We start from the raw sequence: 24,312 nt of genomic DNA, 5'->3' as shown, positions 1-24,312 counted from the left end.
CAAGAAAATTATCTTATTAAACGTTATGAATCAGGAAAGAGAGAGAGAGAGAGAGAGAGAGAGAGAGAGAGAGAGAGACAGAGACAGAGACAGAGAGAGACAGAGAGGCAGAGACAGAGAGAAAGGAGGAAGAAGAAGAAGAAGGAGGAGGAGGAGGAGGAGGAGGAGGAGGAGGAGGAGAAGGAGGAGGAGGAGTTATAGATTCAGGTAACTCTGCTTTGATAAAGTACACATCTTTCCACCTAAGTTGATGTTTCTTCAGTTGAATAAGAAAGGGTTTTCTCAGGTTGCAAATGTTTAGTTAAGAAATTATATCTACTGGAAGAAACACATGTTCACACTAAAAGGTAATTTTCAATCTGTTACATATACTTGTTAGGCCTGTTTTCTTTATTAATAAAAAAATTTCATCATTGAAAATAGTGATCAGTGTGGTTCCTCCTTAATCACATATATGCCTAATATCAGTTCATGTTGGAGCCATCTACTAGAATATGGTACATTAACCCAGAATTGATGGTGCATGTCTGTAGTCCTCTGTATTTGAGAGGTAGTTGCAGGAGGACCAAGAATTTGAGGTCTTCCTTGACAATGTATTGGGGTTGTGGCCAGACTGGGTTACATAAAATGCAATATCAATGAAAATACTTTATTATAATAGAGCTGCATTAAATTTTTTTCATTCACCTTCAAACTCTTAAACTACTATAGTCAGCATAATTATTACTACTTAAAATAAATGAAATTGCATTTTGGAAAGTTTATGTCAATTTAATACAATGTAGTCATTTAATAAGATGGATATATTTTTTGTTTGAGTCTTTGGAAATCTAGTCATCTGGAGGTCTCCCTTCATCATGTCTGATCCATATAACTCTGAAAGATGTCAATACCTTAATCACCTTTTCCAAAAACACAAAAACAAAACCTTTTCTCCAAATCAGCATATCCTCGAGTCAGTAACCAGAAAAACCTTCATTTTGACCTCTTTCCCAGAGGAATAATATAACCATAAAACCAACATCACACCTATTTTGAAAATTAAAACAAAATCTAAAACAAATGAAATAAACTAAATATTGTATGAGTCTTAATTAGGACAATTCTATTTAGCCAAGTAGAAAAACACACCCAAAATTTCCGTGTAGACCATGTTAGAAAGAATATTAGTTTCCTCTTGCTAAGTAACCAGGTTATATTATTTGTTTGGCTTTGCCTAGAGCCACACACTTTTATTAACACCTCTTTTTTTTTTCAAGACAGGGTTTCTCTGTATAGTCCTGGTTGTCCTGGAGCTCACTCTGTAGACCAGGCTGGCCTCGAACTCAGAAATCCTACTGTCTCTGCCTCCCAAGTGCTGGGATTAAAGGTTTGCACCACCACTGCCTGGCTATTAACACCTTTTTTTTTTTTTTTTTTTTTTTTTTTTTTTTTTTTTTTTTTTTAGATTTATTTAGTATTATACATAAGTACACTGTAGCTGACTTCAGACACACCAGAAGAGGGGATCAGACCTCATTACAGGTGGTTGTGAGCCACCATGTGGTTGCTGGGATTTGAACTCAGGACCTTCGGAAGAGCAGTAAGTGCTCTTACCTGCTGAGCCATCTCACCAGCCCCCTATTAACACCTTTTAAAAGCAGGAGATTATCACTGTTCTCTCTACTTGGAGTCAGTGACTACTATTCCTTATCTTGTTTCCAACCACAGGTGAAACTTTCCACATGACTTGAACAAATCTGAATACTAATCCACTTTAAAAGTCAATAATCACAATGTAAAATTCATAGTCTAAATCCTCTGTTCTCAGAGATAAATAATTCAATTTATTTTCTCTCTTGACTCAGAGTAGCCTGTAATTAATTCCCCACAGCAGGGGACCTCAGAGCTGTTTTTCTTCTAACCTGGTATGCTTGAGTCAAGTGTCTCACTTTTGGTGACACTCAGGCTACTCACCCAACAAAACAAACAAACAGACAAATAAATCTTTATCTCTCAGGGTAATAATTTTAAATTACTAGTGGACTTATGCCCAGCTAGCACATTGGGTGGCCATCTGTTGCGGGAAATATCAAAAAATGAATCCACCCCGCAAACTCTCTTTCCTGCTGGACCACATTCTAGTGCCGGTACTGTCTGGCTACAACACTATGTCCTAGCGGCCTCTTGCTATTGTCTCCCAGCTAGCAGCAAAATCTTGCTCACATGCAACACTTTACACACTCCCATAATCATTCATCTAGTACCTTGGAAAGTATGACTCTCAAGGCTTATATAATAATAAGATCAAAATTACAAGATGCCAGTACAATAATTTCAGTGCCAAATGATAAAGGCAATGTTTAGACCCAGTTAATCTAACCTTGTAAAAACCTTAGCCTGGTTATTATAACCACGTGGCGTCTGAATCATCATCTTCCTCTGCCTCCATGATGATAATCCACGTCCCTTCCTCTCTCTGCCCTTTTCCCTCCTCAACTTCTAGGTTCACCTCTCTATTCTTGTCCAATCACAGGCCTGTCACTGCCCTAATGTGATTGGACAGAGAAAATGCTGCAACATTGACTTAACAGCCAATATCTACTTATAAGTGAGTATAAGCTATGTTTGTCTTTCTGTGTCTGGGCTACCTTAGTTAGGTTGTTTTTTTTTCTAGGTCCATCTATTTGCCTGCAAATTTTAAGATACCTTTCTTTTTAATAGGTGAGTAATACTCCATTATGGAAAGGTACCACATTTACATTCTTTGTTTGAGAAACATCTAGGTTGTTTCCAGTTTCTGGCTATTACAAATAAAGCTGGTATGAACATATTTGAGCAAGTGTTCTTGTGATAGGATAGAGCATCTTTTGGATATATGACTGAGAATGGTATAGCTGAGTCTTAGGGTTAATCAATTTTCAAGTTTCTCAATATTCATAGCGGTTGTATAAGTTCGCCATCCCACCAGCCATGGTGAAGTGTTTCCCTGGCTCCACACCCTAGCTACATGAGCTGTAACTTGTATTTTTGATCTTAGCCATTCTGACAGGTGTAGGATGTATTGTCAAAGTTATTTTGGTTTGCATTCCCTGATAGCTAGGGGTGACTGACATTTCTAAAAATGTTTGTCAGCCATTTGCAATTCATGTTGAAAATTTCTGTTTAGATCTGTGGTCCATTTTTTAATTTGGTTATTAAGACATGTCTATTTTCTGAGGAACTGCCAGACTGATTTCCAGAGTGGTTGTACCAACTTGCAATCCCATCAGCAATGAAGGATTTTTTTTCTTTCTTCACATCCTTAACAGCATCTGCTGTCACCTGAGGTTTTGATCCTAGCCATTCTGATTGGTGTGAGGTGGAATCTCAGATTTACATTTCCCTGATGACTAAGGATGTTGAACATTTCTTTAGGTGCTTCTCAGCTATTTGAGTTCCCTCAACTGAGAATTCTCTCATTAGCTTTGTTCCCCATTTTTTAATAGGGTTATTTGGTTCTCTGGAGTCTACCTTCTTGAGATCTTTGTATATATTGGATATTAGCTCATATTAGCCCTCTATCGGATGTAGGGTTGGTAAAGATCTTTTCCTAATCTATAGGTTGTCATTTTGTCCTGATAACAGTGTCCTTTGTCTTATAGAAGCTTTTCAATTTTATGAGATCACATTTGTCTGTATTTGATCTTAGAGCTTGGGCCATTGGTATTCTAGTCAGGAAACTTTCCCCTGTGCCCATGTGTTTGAGGCTCTTTCTCACTTTCCCTTCTATTAGATCCAGTGTATCTGGTTTTATGTGGAGATCTTGAGCACTGGGACTTGAGATATGTACAAGGAGATAAGAATGGATTGATTTGCACTCTTCTACATGCCAACCACCACTTGAGCCAGCTCCATTTTTTGAATATGCTGTCTTTTTCCCACTGGATCATTTTGGCTTCTTTGTCAAAGATCAGGTGGCTATAGGTGTGTGGTTTAATTCTGGGTCTTCAAATGGACAAAGTACAATCTGAGGACCCACCTATACCACTCCTGGGCAAATACCCAAAAGATGCTCCAACATAAAGCAAGGACACACTACATTCATTGCAGCCTTATTTATAATAGCCAGAAGCTGGAAAGAACCCAGATAGATGTACCTCAAAAGAGGAGTTGATACAGAAAATATGGTACAGTTACACAGTGGAGGGCTACTCAGCTATTAAAAACAATGAATTCATGAAATTCTTAGGCAAGTGGACAGAACTTGAAAATATCATCCTGAGTGAGGTAATCCAGTCACAAAACAATACACATGGTATGTACTCGTGATAACTGGATATTAGCTAAAATGCTTGGAGTATCTATGTTATAAGTCACAGAATCTATGAAGCTCAAGAAGAAGGAAGACCAAAGTGTAGATGCTTAAAACCTACCTAGAAGAGGGAACAAAGTAGAGAGAGAGGGGGACTTGGGAGGGAAATTGGAGGGGGAGGGATAAAAAGGGGAGGCAGGATCAGGTGTGGGAGGTGTTGGGGGAGATGAATAGAGGGTCAGGAAATTGAACAGAAATGTAGAAATGTGTAGCAGTGGGGGATGGGAACTGGTGGTAGCCACCAGAAAGTCCCAGAAAGACAGAGTCTCTCAGGACACAATGGGGATGCCATTAGCTGAAATAGCCAAAAAAGGGGAGAGAGAACCTGTAGAGACCATATCCAGAGGTTACACATGGCCCCCAGTTGAGGGATGGGGCCACCCTCCCATCTCAAACATATTACTCCTGAATTGCTCCTGTGTAAAGGAAATGCAGGGACAAAGAGTGGAGTAGAGGCTGAAGGAAAGGGCATCCAGATACTGTCCCTCTTGGGGTTCCATTGCATATGCATCTGCCAACCTAGACACTATTACTAATATTAAGAAATACTTGCTGACAGGAGCCTTATATATTTGTTTCTTGAGAAGTTCTGCCTGAACCTGACCAATACATATGAGGATGCTTGCAGCCAACCATTGGAGTGAGCATGGGGACCCCAATGGAGGAGTTAGGAGAAAGACTGAAGGAGCTGAAAGTTTGCAACTATGTAGGAAGAACAACAATATCAACCAACCAGACCCTCCAGAGCCCCCAAGGACTAGACCACCAACCTATGAGTATACATGGAGGGACCCATGGCTCCAGCTGCATATGTAGCAGAGGATAGTCTTATCTGGCATCAATGGAAGGGGTTCCCTTGGTCCTAGGATGACTTGATGATCCAACACAGGGGAACGCTAGGGAGGTGAGATAGGAGTGGATGTATGAGTGGGGAGATTACTCTCATAGAAGCAGTGAGGACAGAGGATGGGTTGTAAGGTTTTCGGAAGGGAAACCAGGAAGGGGATAATAACATTTGAAATGTAAGTAAGTAAAATAACCAATTTTAAAAAAAAAAGAAATGTCTAGTTTCTTGAGTTCTTTATATATTTTGCATATTAATCCTCTGTCAAAATTGGAGTTTCTTCAAATCTTTTCTTATTCTTAGACTGCCTTTAACCCACTGATGGCATGCTTGGCCTTATAGAAGCTTTCAGTTTCACGAGGTTCCATTTATTATTTTTTGATTTTAGTCCTGTATTAGTGTGTCTGTTTAGGAAGTTGTCTCTTGGGCCAAGATGCTCAAGATTATATATTCCACTTTCTATTCCCTCAGGCTCATTTTATCTGGTTTTCTGCTATGTTCTTTTGTCTAGTTAAACTCAAGTTTCATGTAGGGTTATAAATGTGAACCTATTAGAATTGTTCTAAATTCACATATCCAGGTAGACCAGCACAATTTGTTGAAGATGCTTCCTGTTTTTTCCTTGTGTTTTTTTGTTTTCTTCAGATATCTATACTTTTGTGGATTTACTCCTGGGTATTTGATTCTATTTCATTGATCAACATGTTTTCTTTATAATAGTACCATGAAGTTTTCATTTTTGCAACTCTGTAGTAGACCTTGAAATGAAGGATGGTGATACATCCAGATGTTCCTTAATTTTTCTAGATCAACTTAGCTATTCTTGGTTCTTTGTTTTTCCACATGAAGTTAAGTCATATCCTTTCTCCAAAATATATAAATATTTTATTGTATTAATAAAATTATACTAATGTATATGAATTATATCATAAATATAAAACAGAACATTACATAATACTTTAATAACTTATAAAATTTCATGCTTTAATGTATCAATCATTTAACACCAAATTATAAAAGATTAAAAATTAGAGTTTACACTGTCTGTGGAAACCCAGAGAACTAATGTAAACAAGAGTGAGAAAAGGGGGACATAGGAAGTATGGGTAGAGTATGCTCACTATGTATTATACACCTTAACTAAATTGTCCCTATGCAATATAGTACCATATATAAAGAACATCCATACTGAAAACATTTAAAGCTATACAATTAAGTAAATGTGCATATATTCATGCATGTATATAAATACAAATACATCACGTGTGTGTATATATACATGTGGCCTTCTACTTGTGCTAGTTCATTCTTTTAATGATTGCTGCTGATAAGTAATTTTCTAAAACAAAAACTAACTTATGGTTCCAGTAACCTTCAAGAGGTTGCCAGTAAACTCAAAAGACTTCAGAAAAGAGATTCTGAGTCTAGGCAGCTTACACTATGCAGTATGATCATGTTTCAATGTTATAAAATGGAGGTGGGTGGTGTTCAAGGTGTGAGGCAAAAGGGCTTCCCAGGAATTGCAGGTTAGTGCCTTTGTGTCATTTCACTCCAAATGTCATGTCTACTACACTTGCATAGAATGTTGCTAAATTCAAATCTTTCCCTTTTCTAAATTAAAGATTTATTTATAACTTAACTAGCTAGGTTAACCCTTTCAGTCCTTTCTCTAACTCTTCCATTGGGGCCCTGGGCTCAGTCTGAAAGTTGTCTGTGAGTATCTGCATCTGTATTTGTCAGGCTCTCAGGAGACAGCTATATCTGGCTATATCTGTTAGCAAGTACTTCTTGGCATCAGTATAATGTTAGGGTTTGGTGTCTGAAGATGGGATGGATCCCTAGGTGGGGTGGGCTCTAGATGGCCTTTCCTTCAATCTCTTCTCCATGTTTTGTCTCTGTGCTTCCTTTGGGCAGGAACAATTCTGGGTTAAAAATTTTGAGATGGGTAGGTCGTTCCATCCCTCAACTGGGGGGGCATGCCTATATCTTGGAGGTGGTCTCTACAGGTTCTATCTTCCCTTTGTTGAGTATTTCAGCTAACGTTGACTTTGTTGGGTCCTGGAAACCTCTTGATTCCCTGGAATGTTGGAGTTTCTAGTGTCTCTCCCCAGTTCCCAACCACCTGGTGCTACATATTTCTACCTATTTTCCTGAACCCCTGGACTTCTCTCTTTTCTCTTCCCATAACCAATCTTGTCTCCCTTTACTGCCCTCCTCTTGCCCTCACAGGTTCCTCCCTCCCTTTACTTCCCATGATTATTTTGTTCCCCCTTCTAAGTACATTTGAAGCATCCACACTTTGGTCTTCCTTCTTGTTAAGCTTCTTGTTATGGTCTGTGAATTGTATCATGGGTATTTTGGCTTTTGGGCTAATATCTACTTATCAGTAAATACATACCATGTATATCCTTTAGTGTCTGGGTTACCTCACTTGGTATGATATTTTCTAGTTCTATCCATTTGTCTTCAAGTTTCATGAAGTTGAAGGGGATTGCAACCCCATTGGAAGAACAACAATATCAACTACCTGGAAACCTCAGAGCACACAGGGACTAATCCACCAACCAAAGAGTATACATGGATGGGTCCATAGCTCCACCTATATATGTAGCAGAAGATTGCCTTACTTGGCATCAATAGGAGGGGAGACTCTTGGTCCTGTGGAGGCTTGATGCCCCAGAGTAGGAGGATACTAGAGCTACCACCCTAGGAGTAGACGGGTGGGTAATGGAACATCCTCTTAGAGGCAAAAGGAATGGGGGATAGCATGGGGGAGGTTGAAGAGGGAAGACTGGGAAGGGGGAGGGACAGCATTGAGATGTAAATAAATAAAATAACCAATAGAAAAATCTTAATATTTTTTAAAAGTCATGTTAGAATAAAGGGAAAAATGTAATTGTGACGTACATGTATGGAGTATCTTAAAATTCTAAAATAAACAAGAGAATTGAAGTAGAAATTATTCCCACCTTTGATGTTAAAAAATTGTAGATGATTAAGCTTTAGTATTTCAATCAAAGTCATTTGGTCACAGAAAATATTTGAACTGTGGTGCTCAGTGCTAAAGCTCTTTCAAGATTTCAGACTCAGAAAGTTTTCAACTAAAACACTCTAGTGAAATCATCCTTCAAATCCCAAAGAGTCTCCTACTCCACTTTAAGAGGTGGATAAAACTATTAGCATATATCTTAGGACTTTCTCCATGGTGGACTTAACTTATCTCCCAAGCATCCTCCAATCATTATGCTACTCGCATCCTGCTGCTGACTTTTAATCAAAATTCCAAAATATTTTTTCCCCAGAATTTATTTTGAGAACTTTCCAAACATACCAAAGCCCATGCCTGCATGCAAATAAACAAAGAACCTTGGTGATGAAACATGACTCTAGGAAGAATTTCTCAGATGGAGACTATTCCTGCTTGATGTTTACTCCTGATCCTAAATTTGTGCTATAGATGCACAAAGGTTCTGCTTGGAAAACTGTTTAAGGTGGTTACTGCAGCACTCTAAGTGGATGTAATTCTGTCTGACTGTATAGGCACTTAAAACAGAACATATGACGAACATCAGACAGCCTATTAAGCCTAATGTGTCTGGCATTGCAGATTATAAAGTATGGCAACATTTTGAATCCATTTTCTTGTAGTTTTCAATCCAAGTGCCTGGTTATGTTCTGGGTTTCTTATTATTCGTTGCCTTATCCTTTCTCATAGTTCCAGATAAACTCAGACAAGTTTCAAATTGTCCTATATCTACAGAACTTGTGTTGATATGTCTCGTGAGTAGGTACATTGCAGTGATAACACAAAATACCCGTGTTTTATCTGTGCTTGGCTATTTGCATTACCTCCACCCATGTACCTCAGTAAGATGATATAAAAAGGGCTAAAGGGCTGAATGATCATGTCTAAGGATGTAAAAGAATCAGAACAGTAAGCACAGAGATACTGATATTTCTTTATTTTTGTTTTCAGGTAGATGTGTAGAGACACTCTACAGTACAGATTTGCCATAAGGATTTTCCCAGGTCCTTTATTTGTAGAGGAACTATTTCTGATATTTAAAAGAAAAATCTGAGATTCTATTATAGATATTTTCTTCAAGAAATGCTGGATGCCCCCTGGATAAGGCAAGGGTAGGGAGAATAAGTAAGTCCTTAGATGTGCAGTGAGCATTGCCATTCTCTAAGAGTCATTCTGTGCTTAGATTGTGTCTTGTTGATTCTGAGGATTCAAGGAAGAATAAGGGAAGAGCCCAGCACAGTTAGCAACCCTGAGAAAAAGCATAGAGTAGTTCATTTGTCTACAAGAGGCTTTAACCAGAAATGTGTTATACATGGTTTTAAATATTTAAATGTCTTCAACATAGATCAAATTTCTTTTTATCCTAATTTTGGTACTTCCTTATTTTGGTGAGTAAAGTTTTCTATTCTTCTACTGTGAGGTTTGAAAAGGTAATTCATAAGAGCATCCACTGCAATTTAAGAATTTGAGATGTTGGGAATATTAAATTTATGAAGCTAAATGAAATAAAACTTGTTACAAAAGTCCTTTAAAATTACATGCTGAATAGCCTTCTATTCATTCTTCTTAGAGAGCTTGGGGATGGGAATTGAATTAGAATTTGTGGTATAAACATCACAAGGTTCTATAGCCATAATGCCAGCTACTTACAAGACTGAGCCATGAGGATTGTTTGAGCGTACGGAGTTAAAGTCAGCTCAGATAATGTAGTCAGAGAAAGTCTCTTAAAACAGTAAATGAAATTATTATTATACAGATTGAAGATTTTTCTCCTCACCCCATGTTGGAGCTCAGGTAGTTGTTAAATATAATGAGCAGGAAGTAGTAGTCCCTCCCAGCCCTGGTGTTCCATGACAGAATCTCCTTTATAGTTTTTAAACTAAATCTTCTAATGTCCAGTTCTGTATAAAGAGATAGCTCACTGATTTTCTTCCACATACATATTCTAAATGTGAAAAAAAATGTAATTGTGAGGTATTAAATACTCCTAAGGTGTTCTTTTCACAATATTAATGTTTTAATTTTCACACATTTCTTTCTGTGAGGCAAACAATTGATTTACAAGGGATCATTTTCAGAAGTAAGCACTTCCAATTAATTTTGATATTAATTTAAACTAAGTATTGGGCATATATCTACTTTATTGAGTGTGAGAACTAGAGGATTTTCCTAAAAGATGTCTTCTGTTACTGTTGACCATTGTAGAAGTTCCTGGTACCTATATATCATAAAAAAATCATAACTATAATCACTTAGAAATAGGACACAATCTTTTTGTTTTATATATATATATACATATATGTATATGTATATATATTCACAGTATTTGAAAACCATGAAAATGCTGTAAAAATACTTAGGATTTATAAAAGTTCAATGAAGCATCCATGTATGGATAAACATTTAGAAATCCATTCAGTGGGGGCTCTGCATGAATTTCAGTCAATAAAGTGCTGGTCTTGCAAACACAAGGATCCAATTTCCATTCCTAAATTACGATAATGTCATTAGTTTGCAATCCTAGTTTAGGGAAGCAGAAATAGAAGGATTCCTGTGGCTCACTGGCCTGCTATACTAACCTATTTGGTGGAATTTCAGACTTGTGTTTTACAAACACACTCCACCACACAGAAAAGTTGTATGACATTTGAGAATGAACACCCAAAATTTTATCTACTTTCCAGAATCACACAAATACATATACACATAAGTGCACACACACACACACACATTATTTCCATAGAAATCCATGTCTTCTTCTGTATATATTGATAATATTGATGCCAGAAATTTGAAAGCAAAACAGAACTGTATTCTTTTCTCTACTAATGCTATCATTATATCCAAATGAAATAATACTAACTGCTATAATCAAGCTTTAAAAGGTAGTTGGTGGATGTCAGAGCATTACTGACAGATACAAACTGAATAGATGGAAACAGGGCTAACAGTCTCAAACTTAATGTTTGAGTCTATCTAGCCTCAATTGACTTTTATATATCTCATACTTGTTCAAATTCAAGTGTCCGTTCCCTAGAGGACAGGCCTTCTAACTCACAGGCTCTTTCTCTAGAGGGAGGCCTCCTCTCTTTAGTATTGATTTCTAGATTTATTAATTATATTCAGAGTATATGAAATAATTACAATTTGTTGTACTTTTGAGATTTGTTTTGTCTTAACATATGATATTCTATTTTAAAGAGTCTCAGTACCCTGATAAAAATACTTATTTTGTAGTTACCAAGTGAAACATTCTGTTAATATTCATTGGACACTTTTGCTCTGTGTTTTGTTTAATTCCAATGTTTCCCTTTTTATCTTTGACCTGGATGGCCTTGTCTCTTGGTGTATTGAAGTCACCTGCTATTACTATGTTAAAGTTAATCTGTGACTTTTTACTTAGCAGTACTTTTTTCTGAAGTTGGGCACATCTCTGTGTGAGGAAATATGTTTTAAATTGTATTATCTTCTTAATGGCTAATTTCCTTAATCAGTTAGAAGTGATCTTTAATAAAATCTATGTAGACAAATATTAGTTTGAAGTCTATTTTGTCAATGTTGTCTTTATAGACTTCTCTTTTTGTACACTGAATTGATTCTATGCCATTCATTTATTAATATTTTCTTTTAATTTATTCAGATTATTGTCATATTTTTAACTGTATATTCACATATGTGACAAGCCAATGCAAGTTCATTTAGGTGCCAGCAAGCAGGTATATTAAGGAAAAGAGGTTTATAGTGTCTTTGAAAGAAGGGTACAGATATAATAAATAATTAATAACTGCCATTTCCATATTCAAAGTCACTCTATGAATTTATTATTTTAGTACTGTGACAAACACCTCCTTGCCCTCAATATCACAAGAGAAAGGAATTGGCATAAGTCACTTCTAAGTGTTATGCATACTTCCTCCCATAGTCTATTGATTTTCTCTTTAAACATTTTTATATTGTTTATTCATATAATTTGTAGGTGTGTATGTGTCCACATATGCCACAATGCACATGTTAAAGTCAGAGAACTACTTTTGAGAGTTGATTCTCTCTTTCCACTATGAGATAATTGGGACATTGAACTCAGGTCCTCAGGCTTTTTAGCCAAATCATCACACTTTTCTTTTTCTGATTTTTTTCTTTTCTCCATCCAGTGTTTCCGGAGACTGCCATTGCAAGTCCAGAGAATATTAAAAAAAAAAAAGAGGTAAATGAATACTGATTAATATGAAAATTTAAAAAGTAAATTTTGGTTTTTGAAATGTAACCAAACAAAATGTACAAAACAACACTGCAACAACTAAAACAACCAAAAATATGTTTTATTATTACACAAAGGTTGAAGAGTAGTCTAGTCAACAATATAAAACTGCTTAATGGTATAGACAAGGTAGAACATTTGATTATTCATGAATTCTATTAATGAACAAAGCCCTTATTGTACATAGTTACATTTTGTGTTTTAAAATGTGTTTAAAGTAGAATGATTCATCTGAGAAAAGAAGATTGAAAATGATAAAACTCCATTTCTAGTTACTTTAAACATTAATTTTGGTTAAGTAGGACACTGAAATATTGTATAAAATTTAAGAACCTTCATTCTCAAAAAATACAAAAGTAACACTTATACAAATTTGAAAACAAGATTTATCTGAATTTCACAATACTGTCTGTATCTACAAAAATTGCCAAAAATAAATTTTATCTCTGTATATGTATATATATACATATACATATCATATGCAAAGACACTCATATGTGTTATAACATATACAGTAAAGGTATTAAGAAGGATATTAGAACTACAAGTAAATCATTAAGTTTTATGATTTTTTTCAGTTCAAAACAATGTAGAAGACTTTTTCTGAGTATATGATAAAGTTGAAGAATGATAGGCTAAGAATGGAATTACAGTCATTTATTTACATTGTCTCAGAATATAACACTTATAAAAATATATCAATAATATATCATGTTTAAGTAGAATTGTAGTAAGTCAATATTTATATTTAATACTTAATATTGAATTATTTTATCAAGTAGAATATTTCTAGCAAAGATCGTTATCTGATATACTTTATATTGTCTTTTTATGTTTCACAGCCAAATTATACCATGTATAAGAGTGAATCTGACTGCTCCAATACCGTGAACCCAGTTTGAGCAGATGATGGAACTATATTTCAAAATGCATGATACTTCTGCCTAGGAAAACTGTAAGAACACATGATTTAATATTAACTATTTCAAATTATTGGGGGAACTGTCAGGAACCAATGAAAAAAAAAATCCTGTTCCTGATAACACAAATATGAGATACCCAAAATATAATCACTTTCACTAAAGAAAACTCAAGCATCCACTTGTAAATTTCCTCGAAGTTCTTCTGGATTTTAGTAGTTTTTGTATTGGCTTATTAGCAGAACTCTACTGAATACTCTTCCATAGCACTGATCTATTAATTTTACTTGATCTTTGTGAGATGAGACCAGTAGACTAACCCAATGTCAGGCTGTAAGTTCAAGCACTGGTGCTGTTCTAGTTCCATCTGTCGCTACAGCCAATATCATCCTAAAAATATAACCCAGAAAAAGAAAGGATCTATTTTTTTAGTTAACAGGTCTATCACTGAGAAAAAATCAAGTCAGGGAAATCAAGCAGGACCTTGAAGCAGAAACCAGGGAGAAACATAGCTTGCTAGGTCACTCACAGATTCATGTTAGGATAGCTTTCATACAGATCCTGGGACCAATTTCTCTAAGGACTTGTGCCAACTACAAAGGAGCTCTGGCCTCATACATCATATAACCATCAAGATACTTTCCCCCCAGACATGTTCATAGGTCCATCTGATTTGTGCATTTTAACAATTGAGACTTCCCTATCTGGTGTTTTTTGGCTGTGGCAAGTTGACACATAATGCTAGTTAAGATAGGTGCTCAGTGGTAGTTCCCATTCTTGAGCAAGAAACTTTAGTACATAATTTTGAAATTTATTACAATCTCCATTTTCTGTTCAACTTGTTGATAGACCTAAGCCTTCAAGTCCAGAGCAGTCTAGGGCACTTCCTTCCAAACTCCCTTTCTGCTCCATCACTGATGATTGTATCTTCTTTTTATTAATTAGGATATGTTTAAATACTGTGTTGTTAATGCTAGCAAAAGCACATATATATTCTCTTTACTTTTACTCACTGCACATTTCTTCTCTCTCAAGTGCTTCCACCTCTAAAAATGTGTGTTCAGTTTGCTTCAAATTTTATTTTTCTAATAGGAAAAAGTAAGACAATTTCTAATTCTTTCCTCTTTTGCATTAGGGAGATCCCAAGTCTATGTTAGGATTGAGTATATAGAATTTATTGACTTTTCCCGATTTGGATAAAGGACTCCTTTTAAGTGTTGGGAGTAGGAGAGGTCCAGTTGTCTATAGAGAGGGTGTCAAAGACACACCAAATCATGTTCATGACTTTTCATTAAAAAGTAATTACTTATTCTTCAATTAAATTAAAATGGTAGTTCAAATATTTATTTTTTCTTCTAACTGTTTTGTTTGCAGAATGGAAAATCTTAGCTATAGATATCACGGTATTTGTATTTATAAGTAAATACAAATAAAATAAATTCATGGTGGTTCATACAATTAAGTAAAATGTTCTCAACAAGGGCCATAAATTCCGAAACAACAAATGAAGTCTCCTATGATTCATTATGTGTAATAGAGAAGATTGAGGAATATTTCCAATGTGAACCTGGAATTGGATGATTTTATTTTCAATGATTTGATGGTGATGTGAATACCTATTTTCTTAATTTTTGTCTTATGTTACATCAACTGTGAGTTTTAATCATTGATGTTCCAATAAATAAAATGTTAAATGATTTTAATATTATTTAGGATCCTTTCTTGTGGGAGCTGTTGATTATGGTCAAATGGATACTTTGATAGCTGTAATTGAGGCATTTTAAATTATGAATATAAAATATAATTCTAGAATGTTTACTACAATGATGGTAGGGATCTTCTCCATCCTTAAAAATCTGAACCTGAAGTAAGATATTTGGAAACTTGAATTCTAGAAAATACCTCTGAGTTAATTTTGGGGATTTAGTGTAAGGAGTCATAGGGAACAAATATGGGACAAATGTCTCTCACTGAATGTGTTGCCTTTTCCAGAAACACTAGAACATCTTCAAAGCTTACAGAAAGAAAATTACATTTTATTGATTTGTTATGAGTCAGTCAAGAGAGATAGAGAGTAGTAATAGTTGTAGATTCAGGTAACTCTGCTTTATTTGAGATAGTGCAGCTCTTTCTACCTAAGTTGAATGCTTCTCAATTGAACAAAAAAAGGTTTTCTCAGGTTTACAAATACTTAGTTAAGAAATTGAACTACTGGGAGAAACATATAGTCACAGTAAATGATAACTTTCCATTTGTTAAATATATGTGTTAGGCTTGTTTTCTTTATTAGTAAAAATTCTCATCATCTGAAATAGTGATCAGTGTGGTTCCTCCTTAGTCATATACATGCCTAATATTAATTCATGGTGGAGCCATCCACAAGAATGTGCTTCATTAACCCAGAATTGATAGTGCATGTCTGTAATCCTCTGTACTTGAGAAGTAGTTACAGGAGGATCAGGGATTTGAGGTCATCCTTGACAATGTATTGAGGTTGTAGTCAGACTGGGCTACATGAACCTCAATATCTAGGAAAAAATCCTATACTGTAGTAGAGTCACAATAAAAATTATTCATTCAGTTTCAAATTCTTAAAATACTATATTCAGCATTATTATTACTTAATGCTTCAATCCCACTTAGACGGGGAACAATATAATCATGGGAAGGTAGAGGAAGGGAGGGATCTGGGTGGGAGGGAGGGAAGGGAAGAAGGGGAACATGTAAGAGATGAAACAGGAGAGAAAATTAGAGGCTCAGAAGAATAGAAATGTGCAGCGTTTGGGGGTAGGAGGTGGGGTGGCCCTCTAGAAATTCCCAAAGACCTTGGTGGTGAGAGATTCTCAGGACTTCAAGGGGTTACCTTAGCCAAAATGCCCAATAGAGGGGAGAAGAAACTTAAAGACTCCACTTCCAATAGATAGACAGGGCCTCAAGTAGAGGGGAGGGGTTACCAATCCACAGGAAAAATTTCTTACCCAGAATTTTCCTGTCTAGAAGAACTGCAAAGACAAAAGTGGAGAAGGGACAGAAGAAAAGGTACTGCACTGACAGGTCAAACTTGGGATCTATCTCATAGGGGGTGGGGGTGGGGGCACCAAGGCCTGACACTTTCACTGATGCTATGATGTGGTAAGAGACAGGAGACTAGCATGGCTGTCCTCTGAGAGGCCCTACCAGCCGCTTACTGAGAAAGATGCAGATACTTACCTCCAACCATTGGCTTGAAGTCTGGGACCCCTATCATTGAATTAGGAGAAGGACTGAAGGAGCTGAAGGGGAGGGCAACTCCATGGGAAAACCATTAGTCTCAAGTAACTCAAACCCCTGGGAAATCCTAGGGACTGAGGCACCAACCAGGCAGCATTCCCAGGCTGGTCCAAGGTCCCTGGCACATATACAGCAGAGGGCTACCTGGTCTAGCCTCAGTGAGAGAAACTGCACTTAATCCTCAAGAGAACTGAGGCCCCAGGGAAGGGGGTGTGCCAGGTTGAATCGTTTAGTAAGATGGAAACTGAACTGAGGAAATGACTCTATCAGACTGAGTCAAAGGCAAACATGTGGGCATTTTCTCAAATAATGATTGGTGTGGGAAGACTAAGTGTATTATAAGCAGTGTCTTCAGGTCCAAAAAGTAGTGTCCTTAGGAAAAGATACAGTATCAAGACCATAGACTGCCATAATAGGACCACTTAAAAAATAAATTTTACATGGATGCTTCAAATGTCTGTTAGCCAAAGCAACCCTGAGGGGGAAAATTACAGACAGTACTTAGGTACTGTTGTGTCCTTGATTCCATGGGACCCCCAGGTGAACTCTTAAGAACTGCTCAGCCCGATGTAAAGATACAAAAGAGTCTCTTTATTAATACGAGTCAGCCTTGGATCGAAAACCTTCCCACTGTGCAGGACAGGAGTGCAACCTTCTATGGAAGATTAAGGCAGTGGTTCTGTAGGCACTCCTAGCCACGACTTCCACCAAGCTCAAGGTGCTGCCCGTCAAGCCAAGAACTCTCCTTTAGGGACCAGGCAGAGCTCCCCACTTAACCCCAACCCCTGCCCAGGGCTAGATCTGGCCAGTGGAACCCAGATTCCGTTCTCAGCTCTTCTTTGACTTCCAATGGTGCCTGGGAACTCCACGGCCCCAGCCTCTTTTCAGGCCCAGAGATCTCTGAGCCAGCTCTGGCTGTTCCACACCTCAGACTGCACTTTCCCACCCCTGGAGTGGTGTCAACACCTGCCTGCCCGGAAACAGCATGGGGTAAGCCCAGTCAAACTTCCTGCATGTGCCTCAGCAAGCGGCCATGCTCTGTGGCAGAGCTGATTTGGGACCCACAACCCTACATAATAGGACTTAAATATGTAACAAATGACTTAGCTTAAACTTGTTGATGAAAAATAACATCAGTGTCCCAAGATTGCTAATATTGTTACCAGACTGTTAGAATGTACAGCCAGGGCTCTGATCATTGTTTCCCTACATGCTATTTAACGACTAGAAGTGTAAAGTAGAAAAAAAAATTGTTCAATATGATCACATTGATAAAAGTGATCTAACCAACCTCAAACCCATCTATGAGATGCTGACATAATTCTTAGATTCCAAAAGAGGCAAGAAGTATGCAGAACAAAAATAGCGTGGTTCGTGTTCCTACCATCATTGCCTCTTAAGTATTCCATTCTGCAACATGAATCCACAAACTGTCATAACTGTGAAATTTCTTCAATTAATATTGAAACAAATTATTCACTCTAACTAGCTCCCCTTACACAAGACTTCTTGGAAAAAATTTGAGGTTCTATGAGGTTCGCTGTTTCAAAAAATTGACATGAAAAGGGAGGGGGACATGGCTCTTTATTTTTATTTTTATTTTTATTTACAAAACAAGTCCTGTCTAACTAGGGAATGCCCCAACATGTTTGTTTTAGATGTATCTTATAGATTTTTTTCATCAAAACATATATAAGTATCCATTCCTTCTCTCAGGAAACTGAGCAGAATTATTTTCATGTGAGCAGCAGGTTGGAGGCACAGTGTTTTTGTTTTTGTTTTAGTTTTTTTAAACATAGTTCAGCAATAGGGAAACCCTGAGAGGCTGAAGTGTAAATTCTCAAAGGAAACGATACCAGTGCCCCTGCAGTCCTATTAGAGTCTCCTGCCAATGGGAAACAATGGAAACAAGTCATAGAGTCTGTATCAGTAGCTGACCAAATACTGCACAAAGACACAAAATAGAGATACAGCAGACACTGAAAGCAAAGGAAGAGGAGAAAATAGCTATGAGCCTGCTTTTGTTATGCATAACAATCACTAGGTTAGCCTACCTTTTCAATAGATCTCTGCAGAACAATGAAGGTGTACTGTCTTGTAGTGATGCTATATAGAAAAATAGATGATTTCTTAATTATTATTAAAGATTCTATAAGAATTCATAAAATCCTATTAGTAATTACTAAAATCTTGTATAAAGGACTGCTACTAATTTCTTTCTGATGTCAAAACTGCATTGAGAACTCTGCCAGTCTTCAAATGTCACCAGTTAATTGCATCTGAGATAGCAAGCAGGCATCTCCAATTTAGGGCACATTCCAACAGGTTGCAAAACAACCAAAAGTCCAAAAAAGGGAACTAAAGGTTAATTATACATGCAAGGACAGAAGATAAAATGTTGACTGCTCCCTGTAAATACATCTATATAAAACTTCAATGACAACTTAGTTATGGTCTTTAACTCTCCATGTATCTGTAGGGCTAATGACAGGTAATAAATATTTAATCAGATAACTACTCTTAATGGATATGTATGTAGTCACTCTTGGTTTTATAGTTTCTCATTCAATTTATAATTTGAATTTATGTTTGAACTTCTAGTGAACTTTTTACAAAAAGGGATGCTTGCAAAAAACATGTGTTTTATTCCAGAAAAGTTTCAAAAGACTATGAAACATTACATTGAATGGCAATTTGGAGTAATTACCATTGGGAATGAAAGCATTGGAAGTAAAGACAGTGTGAGCAAGGCAATTGGAACCAAGGACATTGTTACATCAGAGCAGGAGAGAGCAAGATTAGAAGGAGAATGCAGGAGATAATAACTTAGAAATTATAAGGCAACTTATAAAATTAAGAGAGCAATATGCAGAATGCAGAGGGGAAGAGAGAAAAGAAGAAGCTGCAGAGAGAGAAGAGAGAGCAGGCAGGCTTCTCCTTACCGTGGGAAAGAACAGATCTTTCCTGAAAAGCAACTAGGGCTTAGTCTTACTAAAGAGGGCAACGCTTTCTTCTTACAGACTTGGGTTTAATTCATTTATCATCAAAACTGTAGAAGCTTTTGCTTTGTCTATGCAATAAAAATCGGAGCTCATATTTTTCATCTAGAATGAGTGAGTTCATTCTGCACTGGCACTTGGCCGTCTGCTCCATATACATATGTAAGTATGGATGTGTGTCTGTAATTATGTAATTGTGTATGTAATTGTGAGATAAGCATGTAGCTGGGTCCAACTGGTTTGAATGGAGATGTATGAATATGTAAACACAAATTTGTATATTAATTTTGTGAGTTTATCCATATTTGCTTGTGTGAAAATTTTTCTTCTGTGAGTGTGATTCTCTTCGCCTGACTCAATAGAAGGTTTAGTTCTCCAAACCTCCTCCACTCTCCCCTGCAGCCTGACAAGAGACAGGCAGCTGGACAAGAGGGAAAAGGCCTTAGCAATTATTCCTTTACTTATTCCCCCTTTTTTTTCTTAGGGAACCTTTTAGAGAGAAGAACCTTTTAGAGAAGAACTTTCTCAGAGAACTTTCTAGAAATAAAAGCTGAAATCACTATTTAAAGTGTCCCCCTTTCTTCCTGCTACTTCCACTAGCAGTCTGGGAATTACAGTCTGAATTTCCTGTGGACATAGAAGAAAAGGCTACATTAGTTATTCCCCTTCAATTTTAGGCTGAGATGCTCCATGCCAGAGATTGTAGTTTCTGGCTTCAGAGGCAGGTCAGCTACAGCAGCAAAGGGACTTAGAATTTAGATAGGTAAATGTTTTATTAAACAGCAACCTTAAATATCTTTCAAGACCAAGTCTTGCCCCTGCCAATGCTCTTCCCCCTTCAACAGAGAACCAAGAAAGAAGGGCCAGGACTGGTCCCCCGCAGAACTACAATGACCTCATGTATATTGTCCATAGTTATCGTGGCAGCTATAAATGGACACAATGCAGCAAGATTCCCTGCTCCATATCGTGACTGTGCTATTTATGGTAGTTCTTTTCATTCTGTGCTTGAGTAGCTTACCCTCTGGAAGGAACAGCAGTGCTAATTTTTTGTTTGTATGCCAAATGACCGAATTGTTAACTATAAATCTAAGCAAATCAACTTAATTTTTCACTCACAAACATCTTCTCTCACTTTAAAAATATGAAGAGATATTTTCCTAAGCAAGAGTCCATAGAGTATAAAAACAATATAAAAAATTTTTCAGTCATGAAATATGCTTTTACTGAAAAAAATATGAAAGAAAGTAAATCATTCAAGAGGGACAGTTAGGTTTCAATCAGTTTTATAACATAAAAAGTTCTTATAAAATAAAGGGGAAAGAGGAGGTCAAAGCTTAAAAACCTAAGTTGTATCATAAAAAAGTTTGTTAAAAGCTAAAAATTAAAAACTGTGTTTATGTCCACTGTCATTTCCCTGGGGGCAAGCCCATCTGCAATAAGCTAGGTGTAGGTTGTCATTCCCTCCCACAGCTACAGTGTCTCACAACTGTTCTGCAAATCTCAATTAGACACACTGAACAAGAATCATCCACACGTACCACACAAGGGACATCCAGGACCCCTTCACCAAGAAAGCACAGTCAATAGCTGCCCACATGATGCCTGCTACATGGGTAACATTAGACTATGCCTGCCTTCCTGATACCCAATACATCAGGAACATCCATAGACAAACAGATGGCTAAAGACACACATAAGAACACAATCAACAAGAGCCAGTGTAGAGAAAACAACTGTATCTCTATGGATGTGGCACCTGTCAATAATAAATTTGATAGCCTATAGCTTAGGTGGGAAATATAAGGTGGGACATCCAGGAGGTAAAATAATTCGGAGGATACTGTCAAGTGTGGGAGATTCACCTAAGAAGATGTAATGAGACAGCCACGTGTTTTCTGAGTACAAGTAACCAGCCATATGGGAGAATGCGGATTAGAATAAATGGGTTATTTTAAGTTATGGGCTAGTTAGAGAAGAGCCTAGTTATATGGCCAAGGTATTTGTACATATATTTGAGTCTCAGTTTCATTTCTGAGAGCATGGGCCTGGGAGGAAGAATAAGACCAAACTTGTACAAGCCAGGGCAACATAGTACCTTCAGAGCAAATCTATCCCAATATAGCAAGCCCTGGATATCCTAATGCAACCAAAGAACAAGAAAATGTCATTAAATCCAACCTTATAAAGATGATAGATGCGTTAAATATAATTAAACAGAATTTCCGACACACAGACATGCATACACAGACACACACAGACACAGACACAGACACATACACACACAAAGACACACACACAGACACACACACACACAGACACTGACACACACACAGACACACACACACAGACACACACACACAGACACACAGACACACACACACACACACACACACACACTGCTGTCCATGTTCTCTGTTTCTGGGCTCATTTCTTGTTATTCTGCCAACTAAGGTCGAAGTCCACCATTGTCCTGATAGCCTTCTGAACTAGGCACATAGGATTCCCTTCACTAGCAGGGCTCCACCTTCTCTGACCTTGTCTGGATAGTTCAACCCCCCCTCCACACACACACACCTCTACCTCCCGAAAGTCAAGTAACCTTAGATGACAGTTTCAACTTACTTTCTTCCAGTAAAACCTTGTTCAGCTAGCACTTGAAATTCCTGAAATACTTCCTTATGCTAATGATTTGTTTGAGTTAGCTTTATATCTAGACACTTTGCTGAAATTGTTTATCAGGTTTAGGAGTTCTCTGGTGGAAATTTTTGGGGTCACTTATCTCTACTATTATATCATCACAAATAGTGATATTTTGACTTCTTCCTTTCCAATTTGTATCCCTTTGACCTCCTTTTGTTGTCTAATTGCTCTGGCTAGGACTTCTAGTACTATATTGAATAGATAGGGAGAGAGTGGGCAGCCTTGTCTAGTCCCTGAATTTAGTGGGATTGCTTCAAGTTTCTCTCCATTTAGTTTGAGGTTGGCTACTAGTTTGCTATATATTACGTTTACTATGTTTAGGTATGGGCCTTGAATTCCTGATCTTTCTGAGACTTTTACCATGAAAAGGTGTTGAATTGTGTCAAATGCTTTCTTAGTATCTAATGAGATGAGCATGTGGTTTTTTTCTTTGAGTTTGTTTATATGGTGGATTATATTGATAGATTTCTGTATATTGAACTATTCTTGCCTTCCTGGGATGAAGCTGATCGTTTTGATGCGTTCCTGGGTTCTGTTTGTGAGAGTTTTATTGAGTATTTTTTGCATCGATATTTGTAAGAGAATTGGTCTGAAGTTCTCTTTCTTTGTGGATCTCTGGATCTTTGTGTGGTTTAGGAAGAAGTGTAATTGTGGCTTCATAGAATGAATTGGGTTGAAAGTTGATTTTATTCGATATTAGAATGGCTACTCCAGCTTGTTTCTTGGGACCATTTGCTTGGAAAAATTTTTTTTAGCCATTTACTCTGAGGTACTGTCTGTCTTTGTCACTGAGGTGGATTTCCTGTAGGCAGCAAAATGTTGGGTCCTGTTTAACATATCCAGTCTGTTAGTCTATGTCTTTATATTGGGGAACTGAGTCCATTGATGTTGAGAGATATTAAGGAAAAGTGATTATTGCTTCCTGTTATTTTTGTTTAGAGGTGGAATTATGTTTGTGTGGCTATCTTCTTTTAGGTTTGTTGAAAGAAGTTTACTTTCTTGTTTTTTCTAGGGTGTAGTTTCCCTCCTTATGTTGGTGTTTTCCATTTATGATCCTTTGTAGGGCTGGATTTATGGAAAGATATTATGTAAATTTGGTTTTTGTCATGGAATATTTTATTTTCTCCCTCTATGATAATTAAGATTTTGCTGAGTATAGTAGCCGGAGCTGGCATTTGTGTTCTTGTAGGGTCTGTATGATATCTGCCCAGGATCCTCTGGCTTTTAGAGTCTCTGGAGAGAAATCTGGTGTAATTCTGATAGGTCTTATTTTATATGTTACTTGAACATTTTCCCTTACTGCTTTTAATATTCTTTCTTTGTTTTGTGCATTTGGTGTTTTGATTATTATGTAATGGGAAGAATTTCTTTTCTGGTCCAGCCTATTTGGAGTTCTGTGAGATTCTTGTACGTTTATAGGGATCTCTTTCTGTAGGCTAGGGAAATATTCTTCTATAATTTTGTTGAAGTTATTCACTGGCCCTTTAAGTTGGGAATCTTTGCTCTCTTCTATACCTATTATCCTTAGATTTAGTCTTCTCATTTTGTCCTGGATTTTCTGGATGTTTTTGGGTAAGGAACTTTTTGCATTTTTCATTTTCTTTGACTGTTGTGTCAATGTTTTCTATGCTATCTTCTGCATCTGAGATTCTCTCTTCTATCTCTTGTATTCTGTTTGTGATGCTTGCATCTATGACTCCTGATCTCTTTCTTATCTTCAGGGTTGTCTCCCTTTGTGATTTCCTTATTGTTTCTATTTCTATTTTTAGATCCTGGACAGTTTTGTTCAATTCCTTCTCCTGTTTGGTTGTGTTTTCCTGTATTTCTTTAAGGGATTTTTGTGTTTCCTCTTTAATGTCTTCTACCTGTTTACCTGTGTTCTCTTCTATTTCTTTTTTCTTTTTTATTTTAGATATTTTCTTTATTTACATGCGAATTTCTCCATTCCCAGTTTCCCCTC

At 36.9% G+C, this 24,312-nt stretch overlaps 1 protein-coding gene and 1 pseudogene across 1 annotated transcript in view; both read left to right on the top strand.

Annotated features, from left to right (window-relative positions):
* The first annotated feature begins 9,532 nt into the window (after window positions 1–9,532).
* Window positions 9,533–13,374, top strand: LOC116087459 (annotated as a pseudogene).
* Window positions 13,375–13,383: 9 nt separating this feature from the next.
* The window catches only part of LOC116087619 (ovomucoid-like), a 20,290-nt gene continuing 9,361 nt past the window's right edge, over window positions 13,384–24,312 (top strand). The window contains exon 1 of the transcript XR_004117515.1: window positions 13,384–13,415. The gene's annotated coding sequence lies outside the window, so the exon portion shown is untranslated. The remainder of the gene's footprint in view (window positions 13,416–24,312) is intronic.

This window comes from Mastomys coucha, unplaced genomic scaffold (genome assembly GCF_008632895.1).
Source record: "Mastomys coucha isolate ucsf_1 unplaced genomic scaffold, UCSF_Mcou_1 pScaffold13, whole genome shotgun sequence".
In the NCBI taxonomy this organism is placed as follows: domain Eukaryota; kingdom Metazoa; phylum Chordata; class Mammalia; order Rodentia; family Muridae; genus Mastomys; species Mastomys coucha.
The sequence above is the reverse complement of the archived record's forward strand: the minus strand, read 5'-3'. Positions and strand labels throughout refer to the sequence as shown.